This window comes from Aythya fuligula, chromosome 1 (genome assembly GCF_009819795.1).
Source record: "Aythya fuligula isolate bAytFul2 chromosome 1, bAytFul2.pri, whole genome shotgun sequence".
Lineage (NCBI taxonomy): Eukaryota > Metazoa > Chordata > Aves > Anseriformes > Anatidae > Aythya > Aythya fuligula.
Genome location: NC_045559.1, coordinates 43,771,188 through 43,785,555, shown reverse-complemented (window position 1 = coordinate 43,785,555; position 14,368 = coordinate 43,771,188).

The window sequence follows — 14,368 nt, the reverse complement described above, 5'->3', positions numbered from 1 at the left end:
ATTTCTTCAATGTAGTACTAATCATTTAAAGTGAATGGGGGACAATGACAGAATTTCCTCCTACTTTGCAACAGGTAAAAAGCTTGCAAAAAACTTTTCTATAAATGTGAGAAATATCCCAATAATTTTCTAAGACAGGGTCTCTTGTGAAGTTAATTTATTTTCAATGGCAATGGTGGGCATCCTGCAAGCAGGAGTGCACAGCGGAAGCGTATCACAGCCCTATATCCTCTATTACCCCACACTTGATTCCTCCCCTGTTTTCTCATTGGCTGAATACTACAGGTTTACAACCTGCCCAATGCTTGTTTCTATGTTCTGTGTTCACAGTTTTATTTGACCAACCTTTAATTAATTAAATAATTTGTTTGTTTGTTTGTTTATTTTTGAGGGGCCCATGATTTCATAACTTCTTGTCCTTGCTGATTCCACAACTGCTTGTCTTGTTTTTCTTAGCCATCGTCCTTATTTTGGGACAGTGGAACCTTCCACTGTCCCCTTATCTGCTTATCTTAACATACCCCCCACTGTTATGGCTGCACAATCACTTTTGAATATGCAAGGTTAGTGGAATTTTCCACTGCAAAAACACAACTTTAATTCTTACGTAAAGTAGCATGTCCAGTTATGGGCACAACACTCCAAGCAAATACACATCAGCTGGAGAAAATCCAAAGATGAGTAACAGCAAAATGGTAAGGAATCTAGAAAGACTAACCCAGGATTGGTATAACTGGACATGTTTAGTCTAGTGAAGAATGAGCAGAAATGTTGAAATATTAAAAATACATCTGCAGAAAGGAGCAGAATGATTATTTTATTTCATATCCATTGGAACAGGATGAAAAGTAATGAAGTGGAAAGTGAAGAAGGTGGCTTGATGATAAGAATGTGTTAACAGTTTTACAAAAACTTTTCTAAATTGTAGGATACATATGCTGGATGGGTAACCAACTGAATGAATTGCAATTGGCAGGCTGTGAAATACCCATCTTCTTTACTTGTCAGCTTTCTGGCCATTTTGCTGAGATGCAAACATGAACTCAGCAAGTTTGTCCTTCATCCCCCTCTCTTCCTTAGAGTTTTATCAGGAACTCAGCAGATGACTGCCTCTGTCTATCGGGAGAGCAGTATGACTGCAAGTGGAAATGAGCAAGAAAAAACACAAATCTTTATTATCCAAATACTAGGCTGAATGGCAGCAAGGATGAAATGAGCTTTATTCCTTTGAAGTGTACTTGGAGAGGAGTTGTTTTGTTTGTTTTGTTTTGTTTTGTTTTGTTTTGTTTTTTCACTTGGAGCTCATTTCTCTGGGACCTTCAGGCCCATGCAGAGTTGGTATTTGCTTAGAGAGGATAAATGATAAATGTCTCTCTCAAGAGAACAGGGTTATAACTGAGGGTCCTCAATCAGGTCACATAGAGGTACGAATGTGGCCACTCTGAGGAGTTCTGTACCCTTTTCTGCATTTACTTCCAAACAGGTTGTAACTGCAAACATATGATGCACTTGCATTTGGAACAGGGAGGTGACATCAAGACGAGATGATCTGAGGTCAGGAGAAAACTGTACACAAGTAAAATGGAGAAGTTGATCCAGGTGAAGAGCAATGCTGGATGGAAAGGAATAAGCAGCAGAATAACTTCTCTGACACATATAATTGACTGTGACACTACTTCCTTCAGGACTTCCATATGTGAGATACTAAAACAGGTAAGATGACTTAGTACCAGCTGCTTGGATGTATTTGTCAGTGCCACTGTGGGAAGAAAGAAACCATCAGGAAGATTACACAGGTCTTTTTTACGTTGGTCTTCATATGTGATGAGGTCATTCCTTCTCCTTTTCACGTAATCTGGTATACAACCATTTCCTGACATCATGTGAATCATGTTGACTCATGAGTTCTCCTTTGGCTTTCTTTATATAGATTAAGTGGCTTCTAAAGTGAAGAATGAACACTCTTGAGTCTGTTGTACTAAGATTTTGACTCACTGGTTTGTTTCTAATTGTATTCCAAATCTTTTCTTTGCCTTTTCTTTGCTAGCCATTTTAATTTAAGAGGAGTTCAAGGAGTCTATTGATGTTAGATCCTGGCCATCAATACCACCAATGCATTCCAAAATTGGCTTTTTTTTTTTTCAGTTTGTGGCATGCATATTCAATGATTTCAATGTCTTTTTTGTTTGTTTGTTTGTTGTATGTTTGGGTTTTGTTTTTCTTTTTGTTTTTCCCATGGGGAATAAATCAAATAATTCCTTCAAGAACCTCTTTGGAAGGAAATAGACAACCAACATTTGTAATATAAAGAGGAAGCTGCCAGCTTGCCCCTGAAAATATTTCTTAAAAAAGTAATTTGGATGCAACTGCACATACTGTTGCCACATTTCCAGGTTCTTAAGCAGATCTTACCTCCTAAGGAATTACATATTTTGTGGCATAAAGTAGAGCAGTCTTAAAATTTAAAATGTCTTGGCATCTGTCTGTTTAGATCAGACGACAAATGTAACATCCAGTGATCAACTGGTAAGATACTCCAGCATTAACATGGTGCAATTTGCTTTTCCATTCCTGTTTCCCTCTTCTCTGCCTCTTGATGTTGGATATTTATAAAAGTAAGCTGATTATAGGATCTTATCTTCAGTTCCAAGTTCATCAGTTCTTACAAGCTATCATGCTTGTAAGGAAGCATACAGTAAGCCTCCAAGGAAAACCCATTTGCTTCAGTAAAAAGACTAGATTTTTTTACCCCTGTTGTTTTCATTTTTATAATTTTCATTAAAAAAAAAAAAAAAAAAAAAAAAAAAAAAGACCTTAGAATACTTTAAAATAGGGAATGATTATGTGATTGGCTTGCACCATTCCAGCTCAAACATGGTTCTGTTTCAAAATGAGTTTTCCTACACTAGAAGTTACATAGTGTAATCATCAGAGTTTGGAGGAAATCTGTTGCTATACATTTGTTGTAATGCTCCTCAGTTGTCTACACTCTTCATACAAATAGTATTGCATATTTATATATGCCATCATAAAACAGACCCACCCATAAAATAATTATTACCATATGTATGTGACACACTTATTGAAGGTCCACTTAGGAATATACAAGTCTGTACATGGGTGGATATATATAAGATGATATATATAAGATGTTATAATGCTCATAAATATTACTAAACCTTGCCCAGTTTAGGTACTTCAGAGATGCATGTTTTTGTAGGTATATTAATCTGACTGTGTTGAATGCAGATAAGGTGAGAAGGCTTAGATGTTAATTGACTGACTAAACTTGGTAGCTTACAAAGTGAGTCTTCCTGAGGCACTAAATTGTGACTAATGAGAGCCTCATTCCAAGTGTTTAATACTGCCTTGCCACACTGTTGTGCAGGCATTCAGCTACGGGAGGGATTTGAGTATATAATCTTCCACTTACAGATGAATAATATAATGCAGCAGAGTATGTGTGTGGAAGGTTGCATTAGCTTTCTTGCCTCTAGAGGCAGGAAGTTAGAGGAACGTGCTGTGCTGTTAGAACTGTACTAGCATGAGCAGTAGAATTTCACAACAGAGATAATGTTGCAAAGACATCCTGAATGCTAAATACCTATTTTGACTTAGCTGCATATTTCTACATTAATCACAAAATATGCAGAAGTAGAATTGCAGGTATATTGGCAAATAAGCCCTTTCATCAGCATGCTATTTGCAGCTGTAGTTTAGCCTTGTTGTAGGCCAAAAATCATTTCAGACCTCATCATTCAGCGACCTCATTTCCATGTAGTCATCTTCCCCCACACCATCACTCTGTGTTTACATGACCTAAGGGGAAGAATAAATAATTTCCTTTTCCTGTAAGGATTCCACCAAAGGTTGGTGTTGGCAGACACAGACATGAACTCAGAAGTAATTTCAGTGGTCTCACTGATGATGTCATTGAACTGTACTCTTTATTCTTGTCTCTTCTGACCCTATCTGATTTACTGCTTCCTGTACTGCACTCACTCACTGCCTTCTTTTATCAGCTTTGCATTTCCTGCTTCCAGTGGTCCTGCACAACCTTCCTTCCCTTGTTCTCTTAGTGTTTCCTGTAACTAACCCCTCCTGTTTTTCTGCAATATCCTTGCCTTATAAAGCAGAATGTCATAGCCCAGGACTGAAAAACTGAGACCAAAGTAATGGAACCAAAAAGATCACTGCTACTATTTTGCACTGCCTTTATCTTTTTTTTTTTTTCCTCATGTCAAATTATAAACATTCCTTACTCTCTATGGTGAAAGTGTTAGTGCAATATAAAAATTTAAGTAATACGCATTAAAAAAAATATATCTTGTGATAGCCAGTGTGAAATGTGCAAGTAAGAAGCTAGAACCTCTCATATCTTAGCCTTTCTAATAGGTTCAAACTGCAGTGATTTTTCAGTGTTTCTTACACAAAACCAGGAATATTGCAAACCTAAAATTCTACATCTTGCCTCTTTGAGAATTACAATAGCATCTAAAGCAAGTTTGGAATAATTTCATCAGACTCAAATAATTCAATTATTACTATTTTTTAATGTGGCATTTCAGCATATGGCCATTTGTAAACTATTGCAAATAATAGATCAAAATGAAGTAGCTATTTCAGTTTTTAATGTGATGGGCAATAGGGGGTTAAAACTTCTTGTGTTTTAAGCGTATAGAATATTGACATTATCACACAGTGGTTAATTACAGTGTAGTTGTAGTTGAGTTGATACCCATTTACAGTAAAGTCATGCTTTTTCAAGATTAATTAATGCCAATACAAATACATGGTAACTATACAGGTAAGCCAGATGTTCCCATTCTGCACTACACATGTGTCTATCCTACATCAGAATTCCATATACACATATAGACAGACGCATTATCATATCTATATAAATTTATGTGTATGTATCTCAAATGTGCTAACACCATTGTGTTCACTCTATAATTATTTCCAGCCATGCTCTTTGTGGTTACATGAATTAGTGGTAATTGTAGGATAAAAAATTACTTGTGTAACTATGCTATAATTTCAGTGTAATTACAGTCATTGTATTATGAAGCTCAACCAAATATCGAGCTTGTACTCTTTCAAAACAGAACATTTAACTGCAGCCATTGCATAGAAGAGCTTAAAGTTTTAGCTTATTTCACTTTATAAAAGTTTCCTCTTTCTCTCCCACACTAACACCTTTCTTTTTTCTTTTTTTTTTTAATAATTAAAATAATAGTCTGTGGGCAACTGAAAAATTCATATATTTGTAATATGCTTGGGAGAAAACAAGTTATGGAAAATTAACCTTTTCCTTCAATTGAAAAGTTGAGAATGCTATCTCTGTATTTTTTTTCTGAAGAGATCTACAATAAAGCCAACACTTGGTTTATATCTTTATAAGATGCAATAGTAGGATTTTTTTCCTTTGTATCTCCCTTTTAAACAGTTCAAATGTAATACTTATTATTTTCATGTCTGGCTTCAGTGAAGATGCATGGAAGTTACATTTCGTCTTCAAAACGAATCTGAAAAGAAGGAAGAATATGGTTTATCTACAGTGATGCTGGGCCACCAAACTGGACCCAACAACTTTACACTTGCAAAAACAACAACAACAATCAAACAAACAAAAATAACAACCCAACATCATCAACAACAACAACAACAAAATAATTTATTATAAGTATAAACAGGGAGTTCTGTTGCTTTTCATAAGAAAGAAAGGTGGTTACTTTAGTCATACATTCCTAAGAAAAATCCATTAATTTTGCAGCCCTGCAGCAAAAATAGCTTTTAATCCCTGAAGTAAAGTGAAATAGCCTAGAATGCTCAGGAACTAGAACATCATTGGTAACTGTCCCGGTGAACAGTCTAGCACCTAAATTTGAAATCCTCATTTTCCTCAAGCATAGGCTTCTCAGCTTTCTAAATATCAGAATGAATAGACCTTGTGGTTCAAAGACTGTGGCACATTTTGTCCTATGCTGAGCTCCCCTTGATAGTAACATCACACACTGTAGCCAAGGAACATGCTTTTGCAGAGGAAATACTGCAGCATTTTGGGAGATGTCCTGTGGACATAGCCTGTCCGTACAGGCTTTCTCTGACTCCTCATTCACTACGTGCCATGCGGAGCTGATGAGCATGATCTGGGATCCTAGAAAAGAGGAAGCAGCACTGCGCTGCCAGCACATGAGCTATGGGTGATGTAAAATGAGACAAAAAGCTGTTGATATGTCTGAAGCTCACATCATGAAATGTATTCCTGAATCAGGGATCCATGTTTATTTCTAGTATGTTTCATTGTCACTGACAGTCAGATGAACATGTGAAGTTCTACAGGCCTGCAATCTCAATACTAGTTTCATCTCAAAACCAGTAACACATAGTTTACGACATCATTTACAAAATTAGAATTGTAAATTAGCAGATCAGCATACCAATACACATAGTCAATTGTGGGTCAGAGGAAATGTACATTTTATATGTAACTGCTTAGCACTGTTAAATAGCCAGAGGGGGCACATGCAAAAGCTGGATATATGTAATAAAATGTTACTTTCAACAGCACAGATGAGTATAGATATGTTACTGTTCTGTTTGATACTGTACTGCTTGATAATAATAAATGTGCTTTCAGTTGAAACTCCAAGTGACAGTAAAACACAATCTCAACAGACAGAAATATTCTCTTCCATATATTTTGAATAGTGTACATCCTTTCCTAATGCAGCACACCACAATTTGAACAATTGGTGCTGGTAGAAGTAGTAAAAAAGGGAGATAGAAAGCCAGGGAAGTTTATCATATCAACTAGAAACCAGTTATAAAATTTTACACTTCAGAAATGCTATAAAGTATGCTCATGAATCATAAAAAGAAGTTATGGCCACAATGATTTGCATTTTACAGTAAAATTCTAATGTCTGAAGAATTAGGGAAAGGGTTTTGTTTGTTTGTTTGTTTGTTTGTTTGTTTTAGCAAAGGAATTGTGGGGTGAGGGAGCCGTAAATCTGGGACTTCATAAATTTGCTTTGACTACCATGGCAGTGAGTCTGCCTAGATACTTGCTTCTGGCATGGCGAACATGCCCACTTCACAGGTAGCAGCAAGGTTTATACTAAAATGGTAATTCTAAAATGCTAAACTAAAGACCGGTAGAATAGGTCTAGTATCAGGAATTCAGATTGCAGTGTGGGGATTTTGTCAAAAGAATTAATTTGTGTTTTTTTCCTCATTGCACAATTTGACAGTAATAGAAACAGCTCAGAACTGTTTTATCTTGTGAGAGAAACAGAGACTCAAATTTAATGCCTGAAGTAGAATTAAACTCAACAAAATCAAAAATGAATACATTTAAATTTGAGATATCTTATGAACCTGTAGAACCTATTTCTGTTATGTGGTGTAGAAATTACATATGTGTAATCTCATCTGAGTGAGCAGCAGTGGTTACGGAAAGGTGGTGTACTGGAGCAACTTCTTTCACATCAGATGGCGCATGAGCAGCACCAGGCAGTTCTAATATGGAGACTACAAACCCCATCAGGCTTCCTGACTCTTGTAACTTAGTATATCCACAGTCTATGTCATTCAGTTTTCACAATTTGCCCCGATGGGCTTTTAGAAAGGCCACATGGAATGTCAGCCTGAAATCTCTATGCCACATGGTATTTTTTCATAGCTTTCATAGTTGTTGTCACTTACTACTTGCTAAATGGAACATTCTCAACCTTTCATTTTTGTTTTCATCAATGTTTTCAGTTATGCTTGAACTCAAATTTCTGTAATGGTGTGCCTGTGTTTGAGATGGTAGTATCACACCTGAAAACAGTATTTCATATGAGTGCATGTGATACAGAAGTACAGATAGACAAGCTAATATTCTACTATCATCAATATATTTTTCTTCAAATTTTCCCTTCTTCTATTTCACTTTTATTTTTTTAATCGTTAATTCATATTAAGTGAAGATTTACATGTTCCTCTCCATCATAACCACCACATGTCCTTCCTGAGAAATCAGTCAATGTAGAAGCTATCATCAAGTCTTTGTATTCCACTTTCTCCCGACCTGTTGTCTAGCACAGAAAACCAAAGAAATGTAATTGTCATTACATAGACATCTGCTTGTCTCCATCAGCTTCTTCTGGACCTTCTCTCTCTTGAGACCTCTTTTGTTGGGGTACAAACGCCTAGACCTAAGCAAGTCTCCCAAACAAATTCTGTTTTAAAGAATTACATTTTACCTATTTGCATTACTGAAAGATTAAAAGTTATGTCCCTGTGATTTAATTTTAGAAAGCAACTGCATGAAGGAGACGTGCTCAAGGAGCTCTTTCTGACCTCAGTCTCCGCCAAGAAAACCAAAACTGGGGCAGGGACTTTCTGTAACTTCCTTTCACATCAACATGCACACTTTTACTTGCTCCTGACTATTCTTCCCCGTTGCAAGGGGAGAACAAGGACAAATGGAGAGGATGAGCAGCGCCTGTGGAGAGCTTGCTCCAAGGACAGCACCCTGCAGCACTAGGCCAACGCCATATCGGCGTTCCTGGCGCATTCCTGGGGACGGTTTCGGGACCAGTTTTGGGTCCGTTTTTGGGCCTGGTGTCAAAGCAGCTTCCGGCTCCCTCCCCTCCCCCACCCCAGCTCCCTGCCCCTCCCCCCATTCCAACGGCTGTTCTCCGAACTCTCTAGAGACTCCTCGTGCCCGAAGCCCCGGTTGCTAGGCAACACCATTTACCTCACGCGCATTGCCATGGTGACAGCTCCCGGCGGGCGGGCCACCATGGCAGTTCCTCACACAGCAGCGGTTGGAGCCCCACACGGCTAGGCGCGGGACATGGAACCACCTCACCTCACCTCAGCCAGGACCCCAGGCCATTCTCCCCTCTGTCTTGTGGCCGCAGGCACCAAGGCCTGGCAGCACTCCCAGCGCTGTCAGGCACAGTTTCAGGACCACTGACCTCTGGCAAGAAGTGTTCAATCAAAGCACAGAACGGGCATTTGGGGAAGGCACTTTGGGAAATTTGTTTACTTCTGTACATGCCGTATGTAGGTGGGAACAGTTTTCTCCAGAGTTGCCAGAGGGACATCAAGAGCACACATAGGGGCGAGCACGTGTACATAGCCACGAGAGGAGCAATTGTAAAGGGATCATCCTGTGTGGGAATAAAGCCATAAAAATGCTTGCTTCCCCATTCTAGGGAAACACTTTCTTACCACTAGTGGTGAAATAGCAAGTAAGCAAAGAGAGTAAAACCATGGTGCTACTCCTTAGCAACAAGCAAAATGGTAGAATGGAACACCAGAACCCCTCTAGCAACTGGAAGATGACAGTTAAAAAGCAGAGGGAGCAGTCACTAAAATGGTTGCAATCAAAATAAAATTAATCATCCAAGCAAAACAAGGCAAACCTTTTTGCTCTTTGTAACAGGTAGGTAGCTTTCCTCAATAAATAGCAGCAGGTCTTTTTGAGGATTATTGTATAATAAATCCAGTTCTTACAGTTACAATGGGAATAAGATAAAATATTTTGTTTTTCTGAAGTTGCTCTAATGCCTTTGCTGTATTTTACAGGTTTGCCAAGTGGTGGCTATTTAGTTGCTCACTGTTTTCACTGTTGGGTGATCAAAAAAGTGAATGATAGTGAATTTGTTCTTTCCACAACTGATTAGAGAAGCCCTCAACAGTTTCATGTTTCAGAGAAAAGTGAAACCCACAAGCAGGCTGGGAAAGGTAAAGCAAAAGTGATACCAAAGCCCGGAGCAGCTAGAACACTTTGAGGTAAGATAAATTGAGATAGAAGCAGTGCATCCTCATTGCTTCATCTCAGGAGTAAATGGGCTGTTTATTAGCATGAGACTAGTACAAAAGGCAGGACTACAAAGGAGAATTGAAAGAAACCATGCCTAAAAAAATCTCAGTAAGTTGAAAGGATTTGACTTTGCACCTGTTTCACATCCTTTGTTTACAGCCTTGTCCTTGATAGTGAGACTGTTGGCCAGATTCTAATGCAATTCCAAAATACAATTTTGCGGGTCAAGTTCTGAGGACAGGAAGGGAAATGTGATGGTGGAAAGGGGGATAAGAATAAAAAAGATAGAATTTTCTACATTTTGTAAGCTTGTAATATAAAGAATTGGAAGAAATACATTTACAGGGATATAAAATATAAGCAAAAAAAATAAAAGAAGGCAGGATGACATAGGACCACTGCAAAGGAACATAATAGGGACATTACAGATTGGACAGACTGCAAACCATTTAGGAAAATGGAAGTGTGGAGTAATCCAGGAAAAAAAAAAAAAAAAAAAAAAAGCAAATGATGTGGCAAAAAAAAAAAAAAAAAAAAAAAAAAAGATATGATTAAACAGGTTTTAATGGATGCATTCTTTAAATCTATATCAAGTTTCAGTATTTGGTATTTCAGACAGTTATTTATATTGCTGTTGGCCAGGTCTGTTGTTAATCAAATACTATGTAGAAAGTGTGTTCAAATGTTGTGAAATATTCACACAAAAATTTTATTTTGCTAACTGACAGTGATACAATCGGATACACTAAAACCCATGTATTTCCCTTCATTTCACAAAATTCAGCATTTAGCGTGATGAAGGTGGAATATTTAACTCTGGTTAGTATGTCCAGTTCCAGAGATTTTGTTTTGTGTGTGTGTGCTACGGCACTTGGATGTGTACAAGTCGATGGGGCTGGATGGGATCCACCCAAGGGTACTGAGAGAACTGGCAGAGGAGCTGGCCAAGCCACTATCCATCATTTATCAGCAGTCCTGGCTATCGGGGGAGGTCCCAGTTGACTGGCAGCTAGCAAATGTGACGCCCATCTACAAGAAGGGCTGGAGGGCAGACCCGGGAAACTACAGGCCTGTCAGTTTGACCTCAGTACCAGGGAAGCTCATGGAGCAGATCCTCCTGAGAGTCATCACGCAGCACTTGCAGGGCAAGCAGGCGATCAGGCCCAGTCAGCATGGGTTTATGAAAGGCAGATCCTGCTTGACGAACCTGATCTCCTTCTATGACAAAGTGACGCGCTGGGTGGACGAGGGAAAGGCTGTGGATGTGGTCTACCTTGACTTCAGCAAGGCTTTTGACACCATCTCCCACAGCATTCTCCTCAAGAAACTGGCTGGTCTTGACTTGGACTGGCGCACGCTTCATTGGGTTAGAAACTGGCTGGATAGCCGGGCCCAAAGAGTCGTGGTGAATGGAGTCAAGTCCAGCTGGAGGCCAGTCACTAGTGGCGTTCCTCAGGGCTCGATGCTGGGGCCAGTCCTCTTTAATATCTTCATCAATGATCTGGACGAGGGCATTGAGTGCACCCTCAGTAAGTTTGCAGATGACACCAAGTTAGGTGCGTGTGTCGATCTGCTTGAGGGTAGGAAAGCTCTGCAGGAGGATCTGGATAGGCTGCACTGATGGGCTGAGGTCAACTGCATGAAGTTCAACAAGGCCAGGTGCCGGGTCCTGCACCTGGGGCGCAATAACCCCAAGCAGAGCTACAGGCTGGGAGAGGAATGGTTGGAGAGCTGCCAGGCAGAGAAGGACCTGGGAGTGATGGTGGATAGTCGGCTGAATATGAGCCAGCAGTATGCTCAGGTGGCCAAGAAGGCCAACAGCATCCTGACTTGTATCAGAAACAGTGTGACCAGCAGGGCTAGGGAGGTGATTGTCCCCCTGTACTCGGCTCTGGTGAGGCCGCACCTCGAGTACTGTGTTCAGTTTTGGGCCCCTCGCTACAAGAAGGACATCGAGGTGCTTGAGCAGGTGCAGAGAAGGGCGACAAAGCTGGTGAGGGGCCTGGAGAACAAGTCCTACGAGGAGCAGCTGAGGGAGCTGGGCTTGTTCAGCCTGGAGAAAAGGAGGCTCAGGGGCGACCTTATTGCTCTCTACAGATACCTTAAAGGAGGCTGTAGTGAGGTGGGGGTTGGTCTGTTCTCCCACGTGCCTGGTGACAGGACGAGGGGGGATGGGCTAAAGTTGCGCCAGGGGAGTTTTAGGTTAGATGTTAGGAAGAACTTCTTTACCGAAAGGGTTGTTAGACATTGGAACAGGCTGCCCAGGGAAGTGGTGGAGTCACCATCCCTGGAGGTCTTTAAAAGATGTTTAGATGTAGAGCTTAGGGATATGGTTTAGTTGGGACTGTTAGCGTTAGGTCAGAGGTTGGACTCAATGATCTTGAGGTCTCTTCCAACCTAGAAATTCTGTGATTCTGTATGTGGAGACATGAGACCAGGATAAACTGAGATCAATGGCTGTTTATAAATTAAAAATGTCTGAATTGTCAATCAAATATACTTCTAGTAGTTTTGAAATTTCTTTAAGCAGTACTAATATAATACAATTTAATATAAAACTTGTGTCTTTCAGAATAAATAATAAAGTATTATTGGTATCTGAAGGTTGGGCTGATGTGAAAATGCAAAGTAAAGCATTGATGTGCTCAAAAATGTTATAACCATTTAGGATATTTTGTTGAGTGGCAGCAAAATGTCTTCATCATATCTACAGATTTTCTACATGATCTATTTCTCTTCTCCCTGCTCCCAGAGGGATACTTTTGCTGGAGAATGAGCTTCTTTAGAAATGTGTCATTACACTGTCTCAATGAAGAAATGTAATACAATGAAAGAATGTTTTGCTTTGAAATTTTTGTTGATCACTTCCTTTTGAAACCAATGAGACACATTTGAAAATACAGTTGTTAATATTTTAATAACATGATATACTGTGAACTACATCAAGAAAGTATTAAAAGGTCAATTTATAAGAATACAGCAGAATAACACTAATAAGTACTAAAATGAACTAATGTTTCACCGTTTTTATCAGAAAGCAGAGAATAAAGGAAAATATATGATTTATTACATCACAGGAACTTTTGGACTCTTGGATTAAGAAAGGGGAGGGGGGAAGTGTTATTTTAATTTTTGTTTTTATTACTTACTACCCAAATCTATTTTAATTGGCAATAAATTAAATTAATGCCCCCCTAAGTCAAGCCTGTTTTACCACTGAGAGTAACTGGTAAGCAATTTCACAGTCTTTACCACGACCCACAGACTTTTCCACCATATTCTCTCCCCTCGTCCAGCTGAGGAGGTGGAGTGAGAGAGCTGCGTGGACATCTGGCTGCTGTCCAAGACTAACCCATCACAGTACAGTAATTAGTGCAGTCATGTCATGCAGTCCAAGCCTAAGATTTTTAAGTAATTTCATAACAGCTCACTATTTAAAATGATGTTTTTATTTTAATACCATACACTATCGGTAACAATGGAAAACAATTATATATTTTTTGTTTTATTGATTATATGAAATAATATAGCTGGTATACGTGCTTTGTGCATAATATAGTATCATCATAGACTCAATTTAGGCTTCATTTGTTATTTTTGTAAATAAAATCTTAAAACACTTTTGCAGATAGTAGGGTGGAAACACTATGAAGCATTTTCAGCTTTATCTCTGTCCAGTGTGATTTCTGACTAATGGAAACTAGAAATTTGAATAACACACCCACAACCATGGAAGGACTAAATCCAGTTTGCATTCCATAGCAACCTAGTTGCACAAAAAATTGCCAATGAGCAATTCCAATGAACTATACGGTTGTAGAACAGTTAAGTTTCATGGATCTTGTTAAGGAAAAAAAAATAATTAAAAAAAAATGTGGGGGGAGGGGGTTCCTTAGCAAGATCCATGAAAAAAGTGGTTTTTTGTTTGTTGGTTGGTTGGTTGCTTGCTTGGTTTGGTTTGGTTTTAGGGTTTTGTTTATTTGTGGTTTTGGTTTACAAATAGTTGAAATCATGAATCCTATCCCAAGAAAAATCAACAGTGGATCTGATTGTGGTCAAAGGAAAACAAGCTTTGGTAACACCTGATTCAGGGCTTACAAAACATGCAGCTCATGAACATAGCACTTGCAGATTTTTAGTTTTAGCACTGCTATTGAATGAAGGCCTGTAGAAGACTGTTGGAAGAGGAGAAATATGAGAGAATGGAGAAGCAGAAAGAGTAAAGAGAGCAATCTGCAGATGTGGCAGAGACCAAGTATATTAGGGGATGAAACAAAAGGAATGGATGGAAAAGATAAATGGCAATGAATTAAATTTAATTAATGGCAGCTCTACTTTCAATCCTACTATCTGCTGCTACCAACTGTTCCCCTTCCTTTTGATTTCTACTCCTCCCTTGTCATACATAGGCATCCATCTGATCTTAGAAGCTGCCACAGACACAGGGAATGGCAGGCATAGAACAGATGCATCTCACACAAAATTGGGAATAGAGAAGTGATCTCAGGTCCCCATATCATAGGGAATGTCTCTGTGAGAGGGCCC